Consider the following 27,211-nt stretch of genomic DNA (forward strand, 5'->3'; position numbering starts at 1 on the left):
GGTCGATTCTTTGTGATGCGCCAGGCCTGTGCGCAAGCATCCGCAGCGTAGCTAGGTTAGGCCCATACGGGTCCTCCCCCTTCCAATGCTTTCCTTCGTGCTCTATGTCCTCAGGTCCCGGCCCTCGAGCGAGCTCAGCCGCCGCTGGTATGCCAGGTCGCGATGCCGTGGACAAGGCCAGGGGGTGAGGGCTGGAGAGCCAGTAAGAGCTCCTGAGTCGTGATGCTCAGGAGCCCCCCTTTTAACGTGCAAGCGGATTACTTGGAAGAGGTGGGAGCTCGCGGTGCCGCCTGGTGCTATCCTCATGATATTCCTGTGAGCCAGCACAAGGAGAAACACAGTTTTGCCGTTATGGTTGCCAGTCTGCCGCTGGTTGCTCTGTGAGGAGATGAAGGCACTAAGGGCCTGATGAGGTGATGTGCGCGGGGCGTGCCGCAAGCCAGAGCTCGACCGCTCAGGTTTGTCGACGTGGCAGAGACGGACCCATGCACCAGCGCCGTGCCTGTGTGAGGAGGCCCCGTGGGAGGCGACGATCGACCAGGTGGTAACCGGGCAGGTGACAATCATAGGCAGATTAAGCATCGAAGGCAAACCAGCTGGGGTAAATGCAAAAAGATACATGCCACTGGGTCAGGCCCAAGTGGCTTGGGGATGATGCAGCCTGAGGGGCGCCCCCAGCAAGGTAAGCTAAAGACATAAGAAAAGGATACATGCCACAGGGACGGACCCACGCGGCCTAGGAATAATGCAGCCCGGGGGGTGCTCCCAGCTGAATGAACTTGGAAAATGTCACCTGGTTCTGTTGACGAAGGAGAGTTGGGGCAGCTGAAGGTATGCGGCGAAGGAGTGGCTCCTCATGAGCCACCGGGGCCCTGGGCCTCGGGAGGCTCTGGGGGCTCAGGTGGTTCCCTGAGGACCATCTCCATTTCTGCCAGGACGGCGTGGTGCCTGGCCTCCTGAGCCGCCAGGACACGCCGCATGTTGCGCTGATAGGCTGACGACACGCTCGCCAAGCCGAGGGGCATGCGAACGTAGCTGTGCGGTGGACCCTCGCAACGGCCCACGCGTGAAGGCCAGAAAGGCTCCTGAGATGCGGCCCTGTTGAGCCCTGGAACGTCGATGCAGACGCGCAGCCCGGCATCCTCGCCTGGATGGGGAGCTACGCCTGGTGAGCGGCGGTCGCCGCGCATGGCCCTTGCGTCTTGCAGTTCCTGAGTGGTCTTGGTGATGAACTCTTGAGTGGTGGGCACTCCTTTCCCTGTATTCTCCTGAGGGAAACGTGTCGCGAAGCATGCCTCCAAGTGGTGCCCAAGCGCCTCCCTCGTGAGGTTGGCGAGGTCTGAGGCCCTCCAGAAGAGAGCCCCCGAGCCCTGCCCGAGGAGGGCCCTGGGCGCGCCTTCCTATGCGATGGAGGGAGGCGCCCCTGGAGCGGGCGCTGATCCTGACGAGGCTCCAGCTGCGTCGCCACCCTCCTGAAGTCCGGCACGGCGCAGCTGCTTCTTCTTCTTGGGGAGGGCCTCAGGAGGGCCCTCACTTTTGCTGTCGGGGTCATCGATTGCTGCAGCTTGGAAGGCGCGCTCGAGGGAGCACACCGCATCCCTCTCTTCGCATGGGACCGTGATGATTCTGCCGCTTCTCGGCATCTTGAGGACGTTCTAGCCGTGGTGGGTCACCGCCATGAACTTGGCCAGGGCCGGATACCCGGGGATGGCGTTGTATGGCAGGCGGATGTGCGCGACGTCCAAGTCGATGAGCTCGGTGCGGTAGTTCTTGCGTTCCCCGAAGGTGACAGGTAGGCGGACCTGCCCTATCGGTGTGGTGGAACCGTCGGTCACTCCTGAGAAAGGCTTGGTAGGCTGAAGCTGGTCATACAGGACTTGGAGGTTGTCGAACATGTCGACGGACAGGATGTTGAGCCCTGCGCCGCCGTCGATGAGGGTCTTGGTGACTTGCACGTTGCTGATGACTGGTGAGCAAAGCATCGGGAGGGCGCCACCGGTGGCTGGGCACTTGAGCTGGTCTGCCGAGTTGAAGGTGATGGCGCACTGGGACCACCTGAGCGGGCGCGTGGCCTCGAGCTTGGGGAGGACTGCATTCACTTCACGAGCAAACTGTATGAAGATGCGCTGCGAGGCTGGGGCCTGGGCTCCGCCCAAGATGCAGGCGATAGCACGTGGCTCCTGGAAGCCCTCAGCCCCCTCGTCCTGATGGTGGTCATCGTTCCTTCTTGGCGGTGGCGGCAGCGGGGGAAGACCGGCGTTGCCCTGAGGACGGTCCTCGCGAGGCTGGTCTCTCCAGGCACCCTCGCGAGGATGATCTTGCAAGCGGTCCTCACGAGGCCGGTCGCGCCACTCCTGGCGTGGGCCACGGTCGTCCCAGCGTCCACCACCACGTCCTCCTCCTCGGCCATAGCCCCGGTCGCTGCGCTCGGGGCGTCGACCGTAGCGTCCTTCACGAATGGCTCTGAGCTCTTGACAGTCGCTGGTGTTGTGGGTGTTCAGGTTGTGGAAGGCGCAGAACGGCCGGCTGTTCTTGGATGACTCGGGCTGGTCCCTGCCTCGCTTGGTGTCCGGCTCCGCTGCGAGCACTGCTGCTTCCTTGCGCTTCACGTCCTTGGCCTTGGCCTTCTTCTCCTCTGCACCTGCAGCTGGCAGCTCGAGGAGGGAAAGGCGCCCCTCCTCAGCTCTTGCGCACTTGGTTGCCAGGTTCAACAGCTCCTGGGATGTGCACAGCTCCTCGTGGATAGCGAGCTCTTCCTTCATCTTGATGTCGCGGACACCATCGGAGAACGCGGAGATGATGGCCTCATTTGTCACCTTGGGGATCTTGAGGCGGGTGTTGTTGAAGTGCTGGATGTACTTCTGGAGGGTTTCTCCTGGTTGTTGCTTGATGCGGCGCAGGTCACCCGCGGCCAACGGGCGGTCGCGAGTGCCCTGGAAGTTGGCGACGAAGCGGTCGCGCATCTCGTCCCAGGAGGAGATCGAGCCATGCGGCAGGTTCAGGAGCCAGGAGTGGGCACCATCCTTGAGAGCCATAGGGAACCAGTTCGCCATGACTTTCTCGTCGCCGTTGGCTGCTTTGATGCTTAGCTCGTAGAGCTGCAGGAACTCTGCAGGGTCGAGGGTGCCGTCGTAGCGAGGAGGCAAATCCGGCTTGAACTTACCCGGCCAGGCGACGCTACACAGCTCGGGGGTGAAGGCGCGGCAGCCGGCCGTGGTTGCCGGGGCCCGTCTCGGAGGTGGAGCTTGGTCCTGACGAGGCCCGCGTGCCACCACCGCGGGTGGCGCGCGGTCTTGGCGAGGTGGCGCCGGGAGTGCACGTGCAGGTTCTCGCAGCCGAGGAATTTCTTGGCAGCTTCTCTCTTCACGCGCAGGCACCGAGCATGGTGGATCGCGCCGTGGGGCTGCACGCCTTGGCGCCAAGGCACCGTCTTGGGGCAGAGTTGGTGGAGGCACTCCATGAGCCACGTCGCCCGTGGCTGGCGGAGGGCGAGGTAGAGAAAGGGACAGCACCGGGGAGCCCCCTGCGGCGCGGACGAGCTCGGCGACGCGGTCGAGCCAGTCCTCGTAGAGGTCGTCGACCAGGCGGTAGCGCAGGAGCTCGTTCGCCATGAGGAGCGCAGCCTGCGTGTCCATGGGAGCGCGACGTGCGTGAGACGAGGAACCGGCCGGCGTCAGCGATGGAGTGGCGGTGCGGCCGTCCTGGCGCACCGATGGGTGCAGCGAGGACGCTTGCTGCTCGTTCCCCGCCGGGCCGGTGGCGGCGTTGGCGGTAGGAGATAGAGAACGACGAGGTGGCCCACTGACGAGAGCCGTCTAAGCAACGCGGGCGATGAGGGCAGCCCGGCGCTCAGCTCGAGCGCGGCGTGCGTCCGCCATGGAGACGACGGAGCGACGGAGCGCTGATCGACGGGAGGGAAGCTACGGCGCACCCCTACCTTGCGCGCCAAATGTCAGATGTGAGGTTCCGGCAAACCCTTAAGGTTTGAACTCTGGGGTGCGCGCGAAGTTCTTTCCTTCCTACCGATCTACGCCCTAGCTCGCTAAGATCTCATGGATAAACTCGACGAACTTGCAACACAGAAAGACACGAGATTTATACTGGTTCGGGCCACCGTTGTGGTGTAATACCCTACTCCAGTGTGTGGTGGTGGATTGCCTCTTGGGCTGATGAAGAACAATACAAGGGGAAGAACAACCTCCTGAGGTTGAGGTGTTCTTGTGCTTGTCGAACTTGCGGGGGTGAGGACTCAATGCCCCCTAGTGTGGTGGCTAGTTCTACTTATATAGGCCCTGGTCCTCTCCCCAAATGTTGAGCGGGAAGGGAGCCAACAACGGCGGGCAATTTGAAAGGGGACAGCTAGAACAAGCTATCCTGACAAAAGTGGTCTTCGTCTACAAAAGGCTCTGGTGGTGACGCCGTCTTGGGCTCCATGGTGACCTCCGTCCTGCTGGCCTGCTGGTCTTCGGTCTTGTTGCACCGATATGGAAACCTTTGCCTGATGCCTCGGTACTCCGCGCCTGCGCCTGCTTCCTTAGCACCAAAGAGGAAACCAGGACACTGCGCGCGCTGCGCCCGCCTGGCGCCCGCCTGGTGCCGGTCGTCATGGCTCACGTCACGAGAGCCTCGTGAGGTTTGCCCCGCCTTGATATCTCCGCTCCTTGTGAGGCAGCCGGGAGAGGCCGCTCCTGAGGAGGTCTTGCGTCATCCGCCTCGCGAGGCTTGGCCCCTTGCGAGGGTCTTGAATGCCTTGTTGATGAAGATGGGTCGTACAGGCCCGCTAGCATAGCCACGCCGTGGGCCGCAGGCAGGCAAGTCTGGGGACCCCTGTTCCCAGAACACCGACACCAACAAACTATAATCTCAGTCATTGAAGCAATTGCAATTTATCATAACATCGGAAAGAGTCAATAATATAAGAGCTTTTCAGCAAGTCCACATACTCAACTATCATTTAGTCTTTCACAATTGCTAACACTCACGCAATACTTATGGGTATGGAGTTTTAATCGGACACAGAGAAAGATAGGGGCTTATAGTGTTGCCTCCCAACTTTTTACCTCAAGGGTAATGTAAACAATAATAGTTCATGATAACTTACATCCAATTGGATATATATATATATATATATCATGATCTTTCCAACACAATGTGCTTGCCAAAGGATAAGATGTAAAAAGGAAAGGTGAAGATCACCATGACTCTTGTATAAGGTATAAGACAAGAATAAAAGATAGGCCCTTCGCAGAGGGAAGCAGAGGTCGTCCTGTGCTTTTGTGGTTGGATGCACGAAATCTTAATGCAAAAGAACGTCACTTTATATTGCCACTTGTGATATGGACCATTATTATGCAGTCCGTCGCTTTTATTGCTTCCACATCACAAGATCGTATAAAGCTTATTTTCTCCACACTAATAAATCATACATATTTAGAGTGCAATTTTTATTGCATGCAACAATGACAACTTACTTGAAGGATCTTACTCAATCCATAGGTAGATATGGTGGACTCTCATGGCAAAACTGGGTTTAAGGATCTTCGGAAGCACAAGTAGTATCTCTACTTGGTGCAAGGAATTTGGCTAGCATGAGGGGGAAAGGCAAGCTCAACATGTTGGATGATCCATGACAATATACTTTATTTCGGATATAAGAAAACATAACCTATTACGTTGTCTTCCTTGTCCAACATCAACTTTTAGCATGTCATATTTTAATGAGTGCTCACAATTATAAAAGATGTCCAAGATAGTATATTTATATGTGAAAACCTCTCTTTCTTTATTATTTCATATTAATTGCAACGATGACCAAAATTATGTTTGTCAACTCTCCACAACTTTTATTCATCATACTCTTTTATGTGAAGTCATTACTTTTCATAAGATCAATACGATCTCTTTAATTCTTTTTATTCTTTCTTTTATTCCCTCAAGATCATAGCAAGATAATCAAGCCCTTGACTCAAAACTAATCTTTATTATATATAGCTCACAGACTCGATTACATAGTAGGATCATAAAGCAAAGCTCAAAACTAAATCATACTAAAACTTTATTCTACTAGATCAAGATATAACCAAAAGGATTGAACTAAGAAAAACGGTAAAGATAGGAGTGTGATGCTGACACGATACCGGGGCACCTCCCCCAAGCTTGGCAGTTGCCAAGGGGAGTGCCCATACCCAATACTCAATTCTCTTTCCTCGGAGGTGGTGATGATGGAGTTGTTGATGATGTAGGCTGTCGTCCCTCTTCCAAGGCATAGGCTCACCATCATAGAAAGATGATCGAGTCTCCGGAATCCTCAAATCTGCAGCCAAACTCATCCTCTTGAATCTATATTCATACTCACAGTTTTGGTTTTCCAGGTCATAGATCTGGGCTTGGAGGTGCTCAATTTTCTCATGAAGCTTGAAGATGGCCTCCCCAATGTTCTTGGCATCCAGCTTGTGGTTGTTGGTGAACTCCGCGATTATCATGTGGTTGGCGTCGAGTCCGCGTTCCACCATCCCTTGGCACTTGAAAACTTGCTGCTCCATTGCTTCGAGTCTTGTCTCCACGCTTCCGGTCCTCCTTGGTCCTTCAACATCGCGGATGTGCAGCACCCCCTCATGCAGCTCATTTGTTTGAGGGTGTTGCAGCACCTCCGCGAGGTAGGGGTCGATGACCTTCTCGAAAAACTTGTCCTTTGGTGCGCTCGAAGACGACATGGTGACCTAGATCTGTCGGAAAAACAACTCGAAACACAAACAGGAGATATTTGTGTGGTACGGTGGTCAAAACCTTCGGGAGATTATATAATGAATTTTTACCCACCAAAAGAAGTATCGTGCAAGAAAACAGAGTCCGGAGAGCACACGAGGTGCCCACGAGGCAGGGGGCGCACCCTCCACCGTCGTGGATGCCTCGTGTCCTCTTCGGACTACTTCTTATTTTCCTATTTTCTTAAATATTCCAAAACAGAGAAAACTTGCTGTTAGAACTGTTTTGGAGTCGGTTTACTTACCGTACCACATACCTATTCCTTTTCGGAGTCTGAGACGGTCCATAGAGTGTCCCTTATGTACTCCTCCGGGGTTACAGTCTCAATAACATTAGTTTCAACATTTATGGGATTACCTAAGATATAATGTTTGATTCTTTGACTGTTCACCACCTTTGGATTTGTGCCTTCGAAGTTGTTGATTTTTATGGCACCGGAATGATAGACCTCCTCAATAACGTAAGGACCTTCCCATTTAGAGAGGAGTTTTCCTGCAAAAAATCTTAAACGGGAGTTGTATAGCAAAACATAGTCACCTACATTAAACTCACGCTTTTGTATAGCAAAACATAGTCATCTTAAACAAGACTTGGAAAAGAGTCATGAAAGGAAATTTACATTCAACAACATCTTGAGAGTGCAAAAATCCCCCAATGACAAAGGTGGACTTGGATTCAACTCCAACAAGAAGAAGAAGTCCAAGATGAACAACAAGAAGGGCAAAAAACAAGTCAAGAATTCGGCCAAGATCATTTGCTTCAAGTGCAAAATTGAAGGGCATCATGTTAGATCTTGCCCTTTGAAGAAGAAGGCCATTAGTGACAAGCAACAAGGGAAGCGGCCACAAGTTCACTCTCATTCTCAACGTCAAGTTGAAGAAAGGCCTCTTCCCAAGAAACCTCAAGCTAATGCTTCTCAAGTTGAGAAATCAAGTGAGAAGATAGTGAAGAGTAGACGTTGCTACCTATGTTGTGAGAAAGGTCACCTTGCTTCCTCATGCACTAGTGGTAACTTATCCAACCCAATTATTATTGATGATATCTATTCTCTTGGGAAGGATAAGGTTGGTAATGTGTTTGCTAAACTTGTTGGTACTCAAAGTGGTGTCAAGAAAAGAACCATTTGGGTAGCCAAGCCTATTGTGACTAACGTCTTAGGACCCAACTTGGTTGGGGACCAACTAGCTCAAACTTGATCAATAGGTGTTGATGGAGGACATTGGAGACTTGGCTACATTATGAAGAATTAAGGGGAGGGGACTTCATCACTCTTATTGTCTCAAGCCAAGTCAATTGAATCATCAAGCTTATATCTTATATCCAATGTGCCTCCTTGCGGTAACTTGTACTTAAATTGCTTACATTGAAAGTTAATTGCCCCCTTGCATGTTTTGGTTTTGTTCCTTGCATGTGTTTGTATATGATGTGTCTCCAAATTGCCTTTGTGTATGTTGGTTTGCACATCATGTACATGTGTGTCGTTCGTTGAGCCTTACTGTATCTTAGTTGGCTCTTGTGAGAGATTAATGGAATATCTCATTATGGGGGAGTGATGTGCTTTGTGCACTTCGCAATCCTATAAAGGTGGGTACATGGGGAATACCACTTAGTATTGATACTACAAGATTATCTAGTCGCTATGTGGCATGTCTTCTCATGAGAAATTCAAATTCTAAATACTCCATTAATTATCTCTTGTTGGATCCTTTTAATTGCCTCTTGTCTATCTTTAATTGGTATCACATTATGGGGGAATAATATGCTATGTGCATATTACAAGCCTAGAAAATGTGTACATTTGAGATATTGTCACCTAGAATTGATATTGTAAATTATCTTGTTCCTAGGTGGCATGTTAGCTCTACAAGTTGCAATTTTCTTATGTGTGGTGTGAAGATGATGTTTGATATCCTTGCTATCCACCAACGGGAATTATTTCCAAATACTTCTTGTCTTTTGACAATTGGTACTCACTTATGTGTGCTAGAAATTATTGATCATCTTTCCATTGGACTTTGCTTTTATTTGCCTTATATCTTGCCTAGGAATGTATCAACTCCCTTTGTCTTCCATACCACTTGTGGATCTTGTTTATTTCTTGATCTTGTCTAGTGTTTTCTAGATATAGTGAAAGTGGTGATCCCACCTTGTGCATTTTGCATTCAAATACAAATTCTCTATAATGCACTGGTCTTGGGGGAGCTATCCTATTTTCTATAAAACACTCATCTTGCAATCCTTATCAAGTGTGTGTTGGTGGAAGGCAAGCTGTTTTCGTTTTGGTACTTTGTGCCATCATGAAACTTTGTAGAGAGCTTGGTTTGTTTGGAACCATCCTCTCTTTTGGGAGTTTGATATCTTTATTTTGAGTGTATCAATGGATATCTCATTCCTTGATGTATCTTTTATGGATATCCTCCAAGTGATGTTTTATTCATTTGGTATCTTTTCTTCACTTGGTTTTTCTTTGTCATTTGGCATCGGTTCTTGAAGGTCTTGAGCATGCATATTTACTTCATGTAGTCTATGTGGCATGCCTTCTTTATTTGACCCAATATACAAGGAAACTCCACCAAGTCTCAAATTGGATGAGATGTGCATGAAATTCATTTCCTTCTCTATATGCACATATATATGTGGAGTTTGTCCTATGTATATTGGTGTTTCTAACTCTTTGGTCCCAATGAGTTTGGGTACCATTTTGTTTGTGGTTTTGTTCTAGGAACAACTAGAGATGCATTGGATGCTCGGCTCATTCAAAAGGAAGGTGGTGTCACCATGTGCTTATTGGAGTCAAGCTAGGATGCTCAATGAACTACTATCGTTTACATTCAATTGGTATCTACTACATCCTTCCAATGCTATCTCGGTAACAAGTATATACTCATGCATACATTTCCTTCATACTACCTTGTGTAGGTTCTATCATGGCATGAATTTCTTGATTAGTTCTTGTGTTACTTGTTTCCTTTCTCAAAGCATCTCAATGATGATCTCATGTTGCTAGTTGTGATGTCTTTGATGGGTGTGTGGTAGGAATTCATTTATATACTATAAGACCATATCTAGCCATGTGCTATGCTTCCAAGCAAATATCTTATTGGTATATGTATGACTTCCTCTTGGATATCTTGTTCCTTCGTGTTGTAACTATTTCGGGTGTACATCCTTATTTGTAGATATATATCATCATGATCTCGTCTACCTAGAACCTTATACACTTGAGAGAAATTACATCTCTAGATGATATCCTTTCTTTCACGTCCACCTTGTCTTTCTTGTTATTTCTTTGGTGGCTCCGTGAAAGCTTTTGCCTTGAGTGCGTGTCTTACCTCGTTGCATCTTGATGCACTCTTGTGTGGTCAAGATTATTTTCCTCATGCTTATCTCTACGAGGCTTTTGCCATCTTAATTGGTATCCCTCGTCTTGATGAGGCTTTCATCTTCTATCTTCACCATGGCTGGTCGCAAGCTTTGTTGCTAGTTCTCTTTTTAGTGAGCTTGTGAACCCATTTGCTAGTTGGGTGTGTGTGGGGAGGTCATGTCATGCACCGTGTATCTCACTTATCCAAGACTATGTTGATGCTTATGCTCATCCTTACATTAGTCTTCTCAAGTGCATTGCCTTGACTCACACACATCATTTTGGTTGAGCCCGTTCTTAAATTGCCTCCTTTACTTGTTGCTCAACCATGTGTTTGTTCCAAGTACTAGGCTTAGTTTCCTATATGCTCACTTGCACTTGTTGTAAGTTTCTATTGATTTTGGGGGAGTGATGATCCTATTTTGTGCACTCGGTATCCTAATGCAAATATTGTAAGAAGTGCACAAATCATGGAGAGCTTCACTAGTGTCTTTAGAACACTCTGTTGCTCTCTTGCACTTGTCGTGAGGTTCTATTGATCTTGGGGGAGTGACGATCCTATTTTGTGCTTGTTGTATCCAGTTACAAAACTAAATTGTGCACAAATCACGGGGAGCTTCTCTAGTTTCTCTAGAACACTCCTTTGCTCATATCATAATTTATTTCATTCATGTGGCACATAGGATCATTGGTCTAGTTGGCTCAATTGATATCCGTTGATTGCTTGCTTCAATTGGTATCTTTTGATTGCTTGTTTGCTTGTTTCTCTCTTTCTTATGTCTTTGTGGCATATCTTTCTTTTGTAAACTTTGGGCCTAAATATAGTTTGTGTTCCTCCTAGTATTTACCGTCAAACTTGTGTATTGCATTCCACTCTCTTGTTGAGAAATACACAAATTATGGAGGAACACAATTTATATTGGCCTTCTAAGCTTTTCTCCCATTTTGGCAATCGATGCCAATGTTGGAGAAGTTTCAGAGAGTTTTGTGGAGAAGTTTAGAGAATTCTCTCCTCTTGCTTTGGTTTTGTTCCTAAGCATTTGCATCTCTTACTCATGCATCATTGGTTGTTGCATTGCATGGTGATGCATAATTCCTTATATAAACTCTCTTGAAAGTGATTGTCATCAATTACCAAAATGGGGGAGATTGAAAGAACATGTGGTGCCCCCATGTTTGGTTTTGGTAATTGACGACAATCTCTATGGACTAATGGTTGCCTTGAGTTATATTTGAAGGTTTTGTCCATAGGCTTTTCTTGGAGTACATGTGTTGGTTTCAAGGAGAGTTTGTGTTGACCAAGGTGCTATTAAGGAATTATCCAAAGATTGGCCATGTCAGAGTTGAGCTTATTGCAAGCATGTCTTGAAGAAGAAGATTGTGTGATCATTCATGTTTACCTTCAAGACATCATCCAAACGAAGAGAGTTGGAAAGATTCTAGGTTGATCAAGACTAAGTCAAGAGTGAATCAAGTTGATCAACTCACAAAGCGTAGAAGATGTACCGAGAGGGATCAAGTGATCCCATGGTATGGTAAGCATTGTCCATTGTGCTTTGTGTACTAACCCATGGTCTATGTGAGAGTTCTATGTGGGGTTAGGTACATGTTCATGGGCTTGCGTCAAGAGGAAGATATCACTCAACCCATGGAGAGGATGACATCAAGTGGTGATCGTCATCAAGATTGTCGTGTGCAAGTTCAAGTGGAGCATCACGAAGAGATCAAGTGCTTGAAGCTTGCCGTCCATTGTGGTGACAATGGACTTGTGAAGATGTGCCGAAGAGTGGCTCACCCATAGTGGACTATGGGGGCGTAATCATCTAGTCTTCAGCGAGCCAACGCAATCAAGAAAGGTGGTCCAACTTGAGGGTGTCAAGATCGTCATCATCTAGCTCAAGTGGACCATGTGCAAGGCAAAGGGTTGCCCTTGATAGCTTTTCTATTTTATCGGTCTCATGGTGGTAGTTGGGAGACCGGGTTATAGGATCGATAGCCGTACTATCAAGGGGGGCTCTCAAGTGAGTAGCTTGATCGTATCGTTCGTCGAGAGCTCAAACCATTGCATCCTTGCATCATGTTTCTTGGTTCTTGTTTGGTTCTCTTTGTGATCTTAGATCTTATGGTCATCTTGATGACAGGCTTGAGTTCATCGAAAACGGAGTTTGCATTTGTCTTCTATGATGTTTTCGATGTTGGAGGTTTTACCGGTCTTATCCGAGGAACGGTTCTCACCATTTTCTTTTGGGCCTTTTCTCATTTGCTTCTTATTGGTATTTCTATCAAGATTGTGTTAGCCTTTGTCGCTAGCTTTCCAACAAACTTGGTTCCGCGAATTCGGAGTCCGTTTGCAAAAGTTGTGTCAGTTTTGGTGTCCTTTAAAGGGGCTGTTGCGGATGTAATTTTTTAGTACCGCTCTTGGGAGCGGTACTACCGCTTGGAGCGGTACTACCGCGGCTCCTGAGCGGTAGTACCGCTCCAGAGCTGTACTACCGCGGCTCCTGAGCAGTAGTACCGCTCCGGACCAAAATCTCGTGTTTTGCTCAACGGAAGTAGGCACAGAAGTATTTTTTTTGTACCGCTCGCAAGCAGTAGTACCGCTATCCCTATCGGTAGTACCGTGAGGTCGAGCGGTAGTACCGTGGGGACAAGCGGTAGTACCGCTCCGACGGTTCTACTGGCCTTTTGCCTCCTCGCTGTTGTTTTTCAAAGGGGTACTACCGCCCTAGCGGTAGTACCGCTCCTTGGAGCGGTAGTTCCGCTCTGTGCGGGCTGTGAGCATAACGGTTGGATTTTTCCCCACCTATAAAAGGGGGTCTTCTTCCCCATTGAACCTTATCCTTTGAGCTCGTGTTCTTCCCCCATTGGTGACCTTCTTCAAGCTTGCTAACTCTCCATCCCTCCATGGATTCTTGCTAGTTTTTGAGGGAAAAGAGAGAGGAGATCTAGATCCACATTTCCACCAATCACTTTCTCCTCTATGTGAGGGGAACCCCTTGGATCTAGATCTTGGAGTTCTTGGTGTTCTCCTTCTTGTTCTTCCTCTCATTTTCCTCCCTGGCATTAGTTGCTTCGGTGGGATTTGAGAGAGAAGGACTTGGGCACTCCGTGTGCCCTTGCCAGTGCATTTGGTGCATCGGTTTGTGTTCTCCACGGTGATACGTGGAAGTTACAAGTTGAGAAGCTTATTACTCTTGGGTGCTTGGTACCCTTGAGCTTGTTCCTCTTGGGTGCTTGGGCGCCCTAGACGGTTGGTGGTGTTCGGAGCTCAATCATTGTGGTGTAAAGCTCCGGGCAAGCGTCGGGGTCTCCAATTAGGTTGTGGAGATTGCGCCGAGCAATTTGACGGGTTCCATTGACCGCCCCCAAGGGTTGCCAAAGTGTACGGGTTCGGTGACCGCCCCCAAGGGTTGCCATTTGTACGGGTTCGGTGACCGCCCTCAAGGGTCCCTTAGTGGAATCACGACATCTTCCATTGTGCGAGGGCGTGAGGAGATTACGGTGGCCCTAGTGGCTTCTTGGGGAGCATTGTGCCTCCACACCGCTCCAAACGGAGATTAGCACCCGCAAGGGTGTGAACTTCGGGATACATCGTCGTCTCCGCGTGCCTCGGTTATCTCTTACCCGAGCCCTTTACTTATGCACTTTACTTTGTGATAGCCATATTGTTTCTTGTCATATATCTTGCTATCACCTAAGTAGGTTTTCTTGCTTAGCATAAGTTGTTGGTGCACATAGGCGAGCCTAGTTGTTGTAGGTTTTGTGCTTGACAAATTAACCGCTAGGTTTATTCCGCATTTGTTCAAGCCTCAACCGTAATTATTTTAAAGCGCCTATTCACCCCCCTCTAGGTGAGATCGACGATCTTTCAATTGGTATCATAGCCTCGTCTCTCTTTATAGGGCTTAGTCGCCTAGAGAGTAAGGATGTCTACTAGGGGTTTAGGATTCTCCGACACTCTTAGTTTCGATGGCACAAATTTTGATGTTTGGGTAATTCGCATGCTTAATATCTTTAGGGTCATGGACCCAAATTTAGAGCGAATTGTAGATATGGGTTTTTCTCCTCCAAAGGATCCTCAACGATTATCTTTAGAGGATGAGAAAAACTCTTATCTCAATGCTCAAGCTTCTAATGTGCTTTTTGATGCTTTGAGCAATGTAGTTATATTTCAACTCATGCCTTTCTGGGATGCTCGTGAGTTGTGGACAAAGCTTCAAGATAAATATGGCGTGTCCAAGTTTTGTGGGGATGATTGTTCTCCCTCCACCTCCGGTCGTGTTGTGGTCTCAACTTCTTCTACTTCACCTACATGTGGTTTGCTACAAGGTAATGACATGGTGAGTAGTGGTGTTCATTGCAATGATGATAGTGGGCTTAGTTTTGATAATCCTTCATCACTTTCTTGTTGCGATGCTTCATCTTTGGACTCTAGCACTTCGAGCACTCCAAATGTTTCACATGCTTCTGTTGATAGTCCTTGCATATCATGTACAAATTGCTTGACTAAATCTCATGATGATATGCTTGCTATGTCTTGTTGACATGATAAAAATGAATGTATTTCCTCGAGTTGTTGTGCTAACAATGTAGAGGAAACCCAACACTCCATGGAACAAGATGTGGTCTTGAATGGTGCTTCAAGGGATCCCACATCATCATCTATTGCTTTTTGCCTTATGGCCAAGGCTTCAAAGGTATCTCCCACTTTGAGTCCCAATATATCTTGTGATAATATTGATGATGGCAAGAGTGATGATGATGTCGATTATGATGAAGAGAATGATGTGTTGCCTCCTTAAAAGTTAAGGGGGAAATAATTTCTAAAGCTCTTCTTAAGAATAAAATTGCTCGTTCCAACTTCATGGAAATCATGTCTATTGCTATTGAGGGCAAGAAATATATTGATGAGTTGGAATCTCGTCTTGAGGAGCATGAGGTCACCATTGATAAAGTGGAAGGTCATGAGCGTGATTACGCTAATGAGATTGCGGACCTCTCTCAAGCTCTTGAACTTGAACAAACCACCAAGGAATCTCTTGAGGAGACTTTTGCTCTAGAGTTATCTAGAGTGAAGGAATCTCATGATAGAGCTCTTGAGGTGGCCAATGTTTTTCAAACAAAAAATGCTAAGCTTGAAGTTGCTCATGCTAGACTCCTTGAGGATTTTGAGCACCTCGAAAATGGCTCAAGGGTCATCAAGGGTGAGCTCATCAAACTCACCGAGTCTCATGCTCAACTTGAAGCTTCTTATTTAAAAGAGCTTGCCAAGTTGCCTTCTCCTCTTGTTGTTAATGATGATGCTTGTGCTACTAACTCTATTTCTTGTGAAGCATCCATTTTAAAGGAGAATGTTGAGCTACGGGCTCAACCTGAGTTGCTATCTAGCAATTATGGGAAATTGGAAGAAAGCCATGAAAAGCTCTCAAGCTCTCATGACGATCTTCTAGTATCCCATAATGTGCTAAAGATAGCTCATGAGGCCATGATTGCTAAGGTAACATCTAGTGAGCCTCATGTGGACACTAGCACTACTTTTAGTCAAAATGCTATATTGCCTTGTGCTAGTCCTCGCGATTCATCCATGCATAACGTTGGTACATCTTGTGATGAATTGCTTTCCTTGCCTTGTTGCTACGATGAATCTTATACTTCCTCTAGTGCTTGTGTTGAGACTAACCATGTAGAGGAAATCAAAGAGCTCAAGGCCCAAGTCACTTCTTTGAAGAAAGACTTGGAAAAGAGTCATGAAGGGAAATTTACACTCAACAACATCTTGAGAGTGCAAAAATCCCCCAATGACAAAGGTGGACTTGGATTCAACTCCAACAAGAAGAAGAAGTCCAAGATGAACAACAAGAAGGGCAAAAAACAAGTCAAGAATTCGGCCAAGATCATTTGCTTCAAGTGCAAAATTGAAGGGCATCATGTTAGATCTTGCCCTTTGAAGAAGAAGGCCATTAGTGACAAGCAACAAGGGAAGCGGCCACAAGTTCACTCTCATTCTCAACGTCAAGTTGAAGAAAGGCCTCTTCCCAAGAAACCTCAAGCTAATGCTTCTCAAGTTGAGAAATCAAGTGAGAAGATAGTGAAGAGTAGACGTTGCTACCTATGTCGTGAGAAAGGTCACCTTGCTTCCTCATGCACTAGTGGTAACTTATCCAACCCAATTATTATTGATGATATCTATTCTCTTGGGAAGGATAAGGTTGTTAATGTGTTTGCTAAACTTGTTGGTACTCAAAGTGGTGTCAAGAAAAGAACCATTTGGGTAGCCAAGCCTATTGTGACTAACGTCTTAGGACCCAACTTGGTTGGGGACCAACTAGCTCAAACTTGATCAATAGGTGTTGATGGAGGACATTGGAGACTTGGCTACATTATGAAGAATTAAGGGGAGGGGACTTCATCACTCTTATTGTCTCAAGCCAAGTCAATTGAATCATCAAGCTTATATCTTATATCCAATGTGCCTCCTTGCGGTAACTTGTACTTAAATTGCTTACATTGAAAGTTAATTGCCCCCTTGCATGTTTTGGTTTTGTTCCTTGCATGTGTTTGTATATGATGTGTCTCCAAATTGCCTTTGTGTATGTTGGTTTGCACATCATGTACATGTGTGTCGTTCGTTGAGCCTTACTGTATCTTAGTTGGCTCTTGTGAGAGATTAATGGAATATCTCATTATGGGGGAGTGATGTGCTTTGTGCACTTCACAATCCTATAAAGGTGGGTACATGGGGAATACCACTTAGTATTGATACTACAAGATTATCTAGTCGCTATGTGGCATGTCTTCTCATGAGAAATTCAAATTCTAAATACTCCATTAATTATCTCTTGTTGGATCCTTTTAATTGCCTCTTGTCTATCTTTAATTGGTATCACATTATGGGGGAATAATATGCTATGTGCATATTACAAGCCTAGAAAATGTGTACATTTGAGATATTGTCACCTAGAATTGATATTGTAAATTATCTTGTTCCTAGGTGGCATGTTAGCTCTACAAGTTGCAATTTTCTTATGTGTGGTGTGAAGATGATGTTTGATATCCTTGCTATCTACCAACGGGAATTATTTCCAAATACTTCTTGTCTTTTGACAATTGGTACTCACTTATGTGTGCTAGAAATTATTGATCATCTTTCCATTGGACTTTGCTTTTATTTGCCTTATATCTTGCCTAGGAATGTATCAACTCCCTTTGTCTTCCATACCACTTGTGGATCTTGTTTATTTCTTGATCTTGTCTAGTGTTTTCTAGATATAGTGAAAGTGGTGATCCCACCTTGTGCATTTTGCATTCAAATACAAATTCTCTATAATGCACTGGTCTTGGGGGAGCTATCCTATTTTCTATAAAACACTCATCTTGCGATCCTTATCAAGTGTGTGTTGGTGGAAGGCAAGCTGTTTTCGTTTTGGTACTTTGTGCCATCATGAAACTTTGTAGAGAGCTTGGTTTGTTTGGAACCATCCTCTCTTTTGGGAGTTTGATATCTTTATTTTGAGTGTATCAATGGATATCTCATTCCTTGATGTATCTTTTATGGATATCCTCCAAGTGATGTTTTATTCATTTGGTATCTTTTCTTCACTTGGTTTTTCTTTGTCATTTGGCATCGGTTCTTGAAGGTCTTGAGCATGCATATTTACTTCATGTAGTCTATGTGGCATGCCTTCTTTATTTGACCCAATATACAAGGAAACTCCACCAAGTCTCAAATTGGATGAGATGTGCATGAAATTCATTTCCTTCTCTATATGCACATATATATGTGGAGTTTGTCCTATGTATATTGGTGTTTCTAACTCTTTGGTCCCAATGAGTTTGGGTACCATTTTGTTTGTGGTTTTGTTCTAGGAACAACTAGAGATGCATTGGATGCTCGGCTCATTCAAAAGGAAGGTGGTGTCACCATGTGCTTATTGGAGTCAAGCTAGGATGCTCAATGAACTACTATCGTTTACATTCAATTGGTATCTACTACATCCTTCCAATGCTATCTCGGTAACAAGTATATACTCATGCATACATTTCCTTCATACTACCTTGTGTAGGTTCTATCATGGCATGAATTTCTTGATTAGTTCTTGTGTTACTTGTTTCCTTTCTCAAAGCATCTCAATGATGATCTCATGTTGCTAGTTGTGATGTCTTTGATGGGTGTGTGGTAGGAATTCATTTATATACTATAAGACCATATCTAGCCATGTGCTATGCTTCCAAGCAAATATCTTATTGGTATATGTATGACTTCCTCTTGGATATCTTGTTCCTTCGTGTTGTAACTATTTCGGGTGTACATCCTTATTTGTAGATATATATCATCATGATCTCGTCTACCTAGAACCTTATACACTTGAGAGAAATTACATCTCTAGATGATATCCTTTCTTTCACGTCCACCTTGTCTTTCTTGTTATTTCTTTGGTGGCTCCGTGAAAGCTTTTGCCTTGAGTGCGTGTCTTATCTCGTTGCATCTTGTTGCACTCTTGTGTGGTGAAGATTATTTTCCTCATGCTTATCTCTACGAGGCTTTTGCCATCTTAATTGGTATCCCTCGTCTTGATGAGGCTTTCATCTTCTATCTTCACCATGGCTGGTCGCAAGCTTTGTTGCTAGTTCTCTTTTTAGTGAGCTTGTGAACCCATTTGCTAGTTGGGTGTGTGTGGGGAGGACATGTCATGCACCGTGTATCTCACTTATCCAAGACTATGTTGATGCTTATGCTCATCCTTACATTAGTCTTCTCAAGTGCATTGCCTTGACTCACACACATCATTTTGGTTGAGCCCATTCTTAAATTGCCTCTTTTACTTGTTGCTCAACCATGTGTTTGTTCCAAGTACTAGGCTTAGTTTCCTACATGCTCACTTGCACTTGTTGTAAGTTTCTATTGATTTTGGGGGAGTGATGATCCTATTTTGTGCACTCGGTATCCTAATGCAAATATTGTAAGAAGTGCACAAATCATGGAGAGCTTCACTAGTGTCTTTAGAACACTCTGTTGCTCTCTTGCACTTGTCGTGAGGTTCTATTGATCTTGGGGGAGTGACGATCCTATTTTGTGCTTGTTGTATCCAGTTACAAAACTAAATTGTGCACAAATCACGGGGAGCTTCTCTAGTTTCTCTAGAACACTCCTTTGCTCATATCATAATTTATTTCATTCATGTGGCACATAGGATCATTGGTCTAGTTGGCTCAATTGATATCCGTTGATTGCTTGCTTCAATTGGTATCTTTTGATTGCTTGTTTGCTTGTTTCTCTCTTTCTTATGTCTTTGTGGCATATCTTTCTTTTGTAAACTTTGGGCCTAAATATAGTTTGTGTTCCTCCTAGTATTTACCGTCAAACTTGTGTATTGCATTCCACTCTCTTGTTGAGAAATACACAAATTATGGAGGAACACAATTTATATTGGCCTTCTAAGCTTTTCTCCCATTTTGGCAATCGATGCCAATGTTGGAGAAGTTTCAGAGAGTTTTGTGGAGAAGTTTAGAGAATTCTCTCCTCTTGCTTTGGTTTTGTTCCTAAGCATTTGCATCTCTTACTCATGCATCATTGGTTGTTGCATTGCATGGTGATGCATAATTCCTTATATAAACTCTCTTGAAAGTGATTGTCATCAATTACCAAAATGGGGGAGATTGAAAGAACATGTGGTGCCCCCATGTTTGGTTTTGGTAATTGACGACAATCTCTATGGACTAATGGTTGCCTTGAGTTATATTTGAAGGTTTTGTCCATAGGCTTTTCTTGGAGTACATGTGTTGGTTTCAAGGAGAGTTTGTGTTGACCAAGGTGCTATTAAGGAATTATCCAAATATTGGCCATGTGAGAGTTGAGCTTATTGCAAGCATGTCTTGAAGAAGAAGATTGTGTGATCATTCATGTTTACCTTCAAGACATCATCCAAACGAAGAGAGTTGGAAAGATTCTAGGTTGATCAAGACTAAGTCAAGAGTGAATCAAGTTGATCAACTCACAAAGCGTAGAAGATGTACCGAGAGGGATCAAGTGATCCCATGGTATGGTAAGCATTGTCCATTGTGCTTTGTGTACTAACCCATGGTCTATGTGAGAGTTCTATGTGGGGTTAGGTACATGTTCATGGGCTTGCGTCAAGAGGAAGATATCACTCAACCCATGGAGAGGATGACATCAAGTGGTGATCGTCATCAAGATTGTCATGTGCAAGTTCAAGTGGAGCATCACGAAGAGATCAAGTGCTTGAAGCTTGCCGTCCATTGTGGTGACAATGGACTTGTGAAGATGTGCCGAAGAGTGGCTCACCCATAGTGGACTATGGGGGCGTAATCATCTAGTCTTCAGCGAGCCAACGCAATCAAGAAAGGTGGTCCAACTTGAGGGTGTCAAGATCGTCATCATCTAGCTCAAGTGGACCATGTGCAAGGCAAAGGGTTGCCCTTGATAGCTTTTCTATTTTATCGGTCTCATGGTGGTAGTTGGGAGACCGGGTTATAGGATCGATAGTCGTACTATCAAGGGGGGCTCTCAAGTGAGTAGCTTGATCGTATCGTTCGTCGAGAGCTCAAACCATTGCATCCTTGCATCATGTTTCTTGGTTCTTGTTTGGTTCTCTTTGTGAGTCTTAGATCTTATGGTCATCTTGATGACAGGCTTGAGTTCATCGAAAACGGAGTTTGCATGCGTCTTCTATGATGTTTTCGATGTTGGAGGTTTTACCGGTCTTATCCGAGGAAGGGTTCTCACCATTTTCTTTTGGGCCTTTTCTCATTTGCTTCTTAGTGGTATTTCTATCAAGATTGTGTTAGCCCTTGTCGCTAGCTTTCCAAAAAACTTGGTTTCGCCGAATTCGGCGTCCGTTTGCAAAAGTTGTGTCAGATTTGGTGTCCTTTAAAGGGGCTGCTGCGGATGTAATTTTTTAGTACCGCTCTTGGGAGCGGTACTACCGCGGCTCCTGAGCGGTAGTACCGCTCCAGAGCTGTACTACCGCGGCTCCTGAGCGGTAGTACCGCTCCAGAGCTGTACTACCGCGGCTTCTGAGCGGTAGTACCGCTCCGGACCAAAATCTCGTGTTTTGCTCAGTGGAAGTAGGCACGGAAGTATTTTTTTGTACCGCTCGCAAGCAGTAGTACCGTGAGGTCGAGCGGTAGTACCGAGGGGACGAGCGGTAGTACCGCTTCGGCGGTTCTACTGGCCTTTTGCCTCCTCGCTGTTGTTTTTCAAAGGGGTACTACCGCCCTAGTGGTAGTACCCCTCCTTGGAGCGGTAGTACCGCTCTATGCGGGCTGTGAGCATAACGGTTGGATTTTTCCCCACCTATAAAAGGGGGTCTTCTTCCCCATTGAACCTTATCCTTTGAGCTCGTGTTCTTCCCCCATTGTTGACCTTCTTCGAGCTTGCTAACTCTCCATCCCTCCATGGATTCTTGCTAGTTTTTGAGGGAAAAGAGAGAGGAGATCTAGATCCACATTTCCACGAATCACTTTCTCCTCTATGTGAGGGGAACCCCTTGGATCTAGATCTTGGAGTTCTTGGTGTTCTCCTTCTTGTTCTTCCTCTCATTTTCCTCCCTAGCATTAGTTGCTTCGGTGGGATTTGAGAGAGAAGGACTTGGGCACTCCGTGTGCCCTTGCCAGTGCATTTGGTGCATCGGTTTGAGTTCTCCTCGGTGATATGTGGAAGTTACAAGTTGAGAAGCTTATTACTCTTGGGTGCTTGGTACCCTTGAGCTTGTTCCTCTTGGGTGCTTGGGCGCCCTAGACGGTTGGTGGTGTTCGGAGCTCAATCATTGTGGTGTAAAGCTCCGGGCAAGCGTCGGGGTCTCCAATTAGGTTGTGGAAATCGCCCCGAGCAATTTGACGGGTTCCGGTGACCGCCCCCAAGGGTTGCCAAAGTGTACGGGTTCGGTGACCGCCCCCAAGGGTTGCCATTTGTACGGGTTCGGTGACCGCCCTCAAGGGTCCCTTAGTGGAATCACGGCATCTTGTATTGTGCGAGGGCGTGAGGAGATTACGGTGCCCCTAGTGGCTTCTTGGGGAGCATTGTGCCTCCACACCGCTCCAAACGGAGATTAGCATCCGCACGGGTGTGAACTTCGGGATACATCGTCGTCTCCGCGTGCCTCGGTTATCTCTTACCCGAGCCCTTTACTTATGCACTTTACTTTGTGATGGCCATATTGTTTCTTGTCATATATCTTGCTATCACCTAAGTAGGTTTTCTTGCTTAGCATAAGTTGTTGGTGCACATAGGTGAGCCTAGTTGTTGTAGGTTTTGTGCTTGACAAACTAACCGCTAGGTTTATTCCGCATTTGTTCAAGCCTCAACCGTAATTATTTTAAAGCGCCTATTCACCCCCCCTCTAGGCGACATCGACGATCTTTCACTGTGTGTGGTATGGAGATGCAATTCTATGATTAACATCATACTTAGCAAGCATTTTACGAAAAGCACCATCAATAAAATGTGAGCCACCATCAGTCATTAAGTATCTAGGGACTCCAAACCTAGGAAAAATAACTTCTTTAAGCATCTTAATAGAGGTGTTATGATCAGCACTACTAGTTGGAATAGCTTCTACCCACTTAGTAACGTAATCAACAGCAACTAAAATATGTGTATAGCCATTAGAGGAAGGAAACGGTCCCATATAATCAAAGCCCCAAACATCAAATGGTTCAATAACAAGTGAATAGTTCATAGGCATTTCTTGACGTCTACTAATATTACCAATTCTTTGACATTCATCACAAGACAAGAAAAACTTACAGGCATCTTGAAGATAGTAGGCCAATAAAAACCGGATTGCAATACCTTATGTGCAGTTCTATCTCCAGCGTGGTGTCCTCCATAAGCCTCGGAGTGACACTTGCGTAGGATCTGTTCCTGTTCATGCTCAGGTACACAACGTCTAGTAACACCATCTACTCCTTCTTTATAAAGGTGTGGGTCATCCCAGAAGTAATGTCTTAAATCATAGAAAAACTTTTTCTTTTGCTGGTATGTGAAACTAGGTGGTATAAATTTAGCAACAATGTAATTAGCATAATCAGCATACCATGGAGCAGTACAAGAGGCATTTATGACAGCTAATTGTTCATCAGGAAAGCTATCATCAATAGGTAGTGGGTCATCAAGAACATTCTCTAACCTAGATAAGTTGTCTGCAACGGGGTTCTCAGCTCCCTTTCTATCAATAATATGCAAATCAAATTCTTGTAGAAAGAAAACCAATCTAATAAGTCTAGGTTTAGCATCTTTATTTTCCATAAGATATTTAATAGCAGCATGATCAGTGTGAACAGTTACTTTAGAATCAACAATATAAGGTCTGAACTTATCACAAGCAAATACAACTGCTAAAAATTCTTTTTCGGTAGTAGCATAATTTCTCCGGGCACTGTCTAGAGTTTTACTAGCATATTGGATAACATTTAATTTCTTATGAACTCTTTGTCCTAGAACAACACCTACAACATAATTACTAGCATCACACATAATTTCAAAGGGTAAATTCCAATCAGGTGGCTGAACAATAGGTGCAGAAATCATGGCTTTCTTAAGTATTTCAAATGCTTCTACACAATCATCATCAAAGACAAAAGGAACACCTTTTTGTAAGAGATTAGTCAGAGGCCTAGAAATTTTTTAGAAGTCTTTAATGAACCTCCTATAAAAACCGGCATGACCAAGGAAACTTCTTATACCTTTGATGTCCTTAGGACACGACATCTTTTCAATAGCATCAACTTTAGCTTTATCTACTTCAATACCTCTTTCAGAAATTTTATGCCCCAAGACAATACCTTCATTAACCATAAAGCGGCACTTCTCCGAATTCAAGACAAGATTAGTTTCTTCACATCTCTGCAAAACTCGATCAAGGTTGCTTAAGCAATCATCAAAAGAAGTTCCATATATGGAAAATCATCCATGAAAACCTCAACAATCTTTTCACAGAAGTCCGAGAATATAGCAGGTGCATTGCATAAACCAAAAGCCATACGTCTATAAGCAAAGGTACCGAAAGGGCAAGTAAAAGTGGTCTTTTCTTGATCCTCTTTTGACACAGGTATTTGAGAGAAACCAGAATAACCGTCTAGAAAGCAAAAATGTGTATGTTTGGATAATCTTTCTAGCATCTGATCAATAAAAGGTAAAGGGTAATTATCCTTTTTAGTAGCTTTATTTAGTTTGCGGAAATCAATTACCATTCTATAACCTGTAACAATTCTTTGTGGGATCAATTCATCTTTATCATTAGGAACAACAGTAATACCTCCCTTCTTAGGGACATAATGGACAGGACTTACCCACTGACTATCAGCAACAGGATAAATTATACCTGCCTCCAGAAGCTTTAGTATTTCTTTTCTTACCACTTCTTTCATCTTAGGATTTAACCGTCGTTGGTGATCAACAACCGGTTTAGCGTCTTTCTCCAATTTAATTTTGTGCTGGCATAGAGTGGGACTAATGCCCTTAAGATCATCAAGAGTATATCCAATAGCAGCACGGTGCTTCTTCAGAGTTTTCAATATTTTCTCTTCTTCTTGCTCTGAAAGGTTAGCACTAATAATGACAGGATATATCTTCTTTTCATCAAGATAAGCATATTTAAGAGTATCAGGTAATGGTTTAAGCTCAAACACGGGATCACCCATGGGTGGAGGAGGATCCCCTAGAATTTCAACAGGCAAGTTGTGTGTCAAAATAGGTCCCTTTTTAAAGAATACTTCATCTATTTCCCTTCTTTCATTCATAAACATATCATTTTCATGGTCTAGCAAATATTGTTCTAAAGGATCATTAGGAGGCACGGCAATAGAAGCAAGACCAATAATTTCATCTTTACTAGGCAATTCTTTATCATGGGGTTGTCTACGAAAATTAGCAAAATTAAAATCATGAAACATATCCCCTAATTCAATAGTAACAACATCCTTTTTGCAGTCTATCTTAGCATTAACAATATTCAGGACGGGTCTGCCAAAGATAATGGGACAAAAGTCATCTTGTGGGGAACCAAGAACAAGAAAATCAGTAGGATATTTAACTTTCCCACACAAGACTTCAACATCTCTAACAATCCCAACTGGTGAAATAGTATCTCTATTGGCAAGCTTAATTGTAACATCTATCTCTTCTATCTCAGCAGGTGCAATATCATGCATAATTTCTTTGTATAAGGAATGAGGTATTGCACTTGCACTAGCACCCGTATCACATAAGCCATGATAGCAATGATCTCCTATTTTAACAGAAACAACAGGCATGCCAACAACAGGTCTATGTTTACCCTTAGTATCGGGTCTAGCAATTCTAGCGGCTTCATCACAGAAGTAAATAACATGCCCATCAATATTATCGGCCAAGAGATCTTTGACCATAGCAATACTAGGTTCAACTTTAATTTGCTTAGGGGGTGTAAGTGTTCTAGTATTACTCTTACAAACCACATTTGAAGCTTTAGCATGATCCTTTATTCTAACAGGGAAAGGTGGTTTCTCAATATAAGTGGTAGGAACAATAGGATCAACATTATAAGTGATAGTCTTCTCTTCAACTTTAATAGGTTCAGCTACTTTTACTTCAAAGGGACGATGATATTTAAACCACTTCTCCTTAGGGAGATCAACATGAGTAGAAAATGATTCACAGAAAGAAACTACTATCTCAGAGTCAAGTCCATATTTAGTGCTAAATTCACGGAAAACATCGGTATCCATAAAAGATTTAACACAATCAAACTTAGGTGTTATACCTGACTCCTTACCTTCGTCGAGATCTCGATCTTCAGAGTTGCGTTTAATTCTTTCCAATAAATCCCATTTGAATTCAATAGTCTTCATCATAAAAGAACCAGTACAAGAAGTATCGAGGATGGAGCGATTATTGAGAGAAAGCCGAGCATAAATTTTTTGAATAATAATTTCTCTTGAGAGCTCATGATTGGGGCATTAATATAACATTGACTTAAGCCTCCCCCAAGCTTGAGTGATGCTTTCTCCTTTGTGAGGCCAAAAATTATATATATATATAATTACGATCACGATGAACAAGATGCATAGGATAAAACTTCTGATGAAATTCCAATTTCAATCGGTTGTAGTTCCATGATCCCATATCATCACATAGCCTAAACCATGTCAATGAATTTCCCTTCAAATATAAAGGGAAGACCTTCTTCTTGATAACATCCTCGGGCATACCTGCAAGCTTAAATAATCCACAAACTTCATCCACATAGATTAGGTGCAAATCGGGATGTAATGTTCCATCTCCTGTAAAGGATTAGCTAGCAGTTTCTCTATCATACCCGAAGGAATTTCAAAGTAAACATTTTCAGTAGGTTCAATAGGTTGAGGAGCAACTCTTTCCTCTACTAGTCGGGGTGAAGATACCCCGAACAATCCCCTCAAAGGATTATGTTCCATAGTAACAAGTGACAGTAAATTTCAGCACACTATATAAATTTTTCCTTACCAAAGGCGCTTCACTCCCCAGCAATGGTGCCAGAAAAAAGTCTTGATGACCCACAAGTATAGGGGATCTATCTTTGTCCTTTCGATAAGTAAGAGTGTTGAACCCAACGAGGAGCTGAAGGAAATGACAAGCGGTTTTCAGTAAGGTATTCTCTGCAAGCACTGAAATTATCGGTAACAGATAGTTTTGTGATAAGGTAATTTGTAACGGGCAACAAGTAATAAAAGTAAATAAGGTGCAGCAAGGTGGCCCAATCCTTTTTGTAGCAAAGGACAAGCCTGGACAAACTCTTATATAAAGGAAAACACTCCCGAGGACACATGGGAATTATCGTCAAGCTAGTTTTCATCACACTCATATGATTCGCGTTCGTTATTTGATAATTTGATATGTGGGTGGACCTGTGCTTGGGTGCTGCCCTTCCTTGGACAAGAATCCCACTTATGATTAACCCCTCTTGCAAGCATCCGCAACTACAAAAGAAGTAGTAAGGTAAACCTAACCATAGCATGAAACATATGGACCCAAATCAGCCCCTTATGAAGCAACGCATAAACTAGGGTTTAAGCTTCTGTCACTCTAGCAACCCATCATCTACT

The sequence above is a fragment of the Aegilops tauschii genome, chromosome 3 (assembly GCF_002575655.3).
Source record: "Aegilops tauschii subsp. strangulata cultivar AL8/78 chromosome 3, Aet v6.0, whole genome shotgun sequence".
Classification (NCBI taxonomy): Eukaryota; Viridiplantae; Streptophyta; class Magnoliopsida; order Poales; family Poaceae; genus Aegilops; species Aegilops tauschii.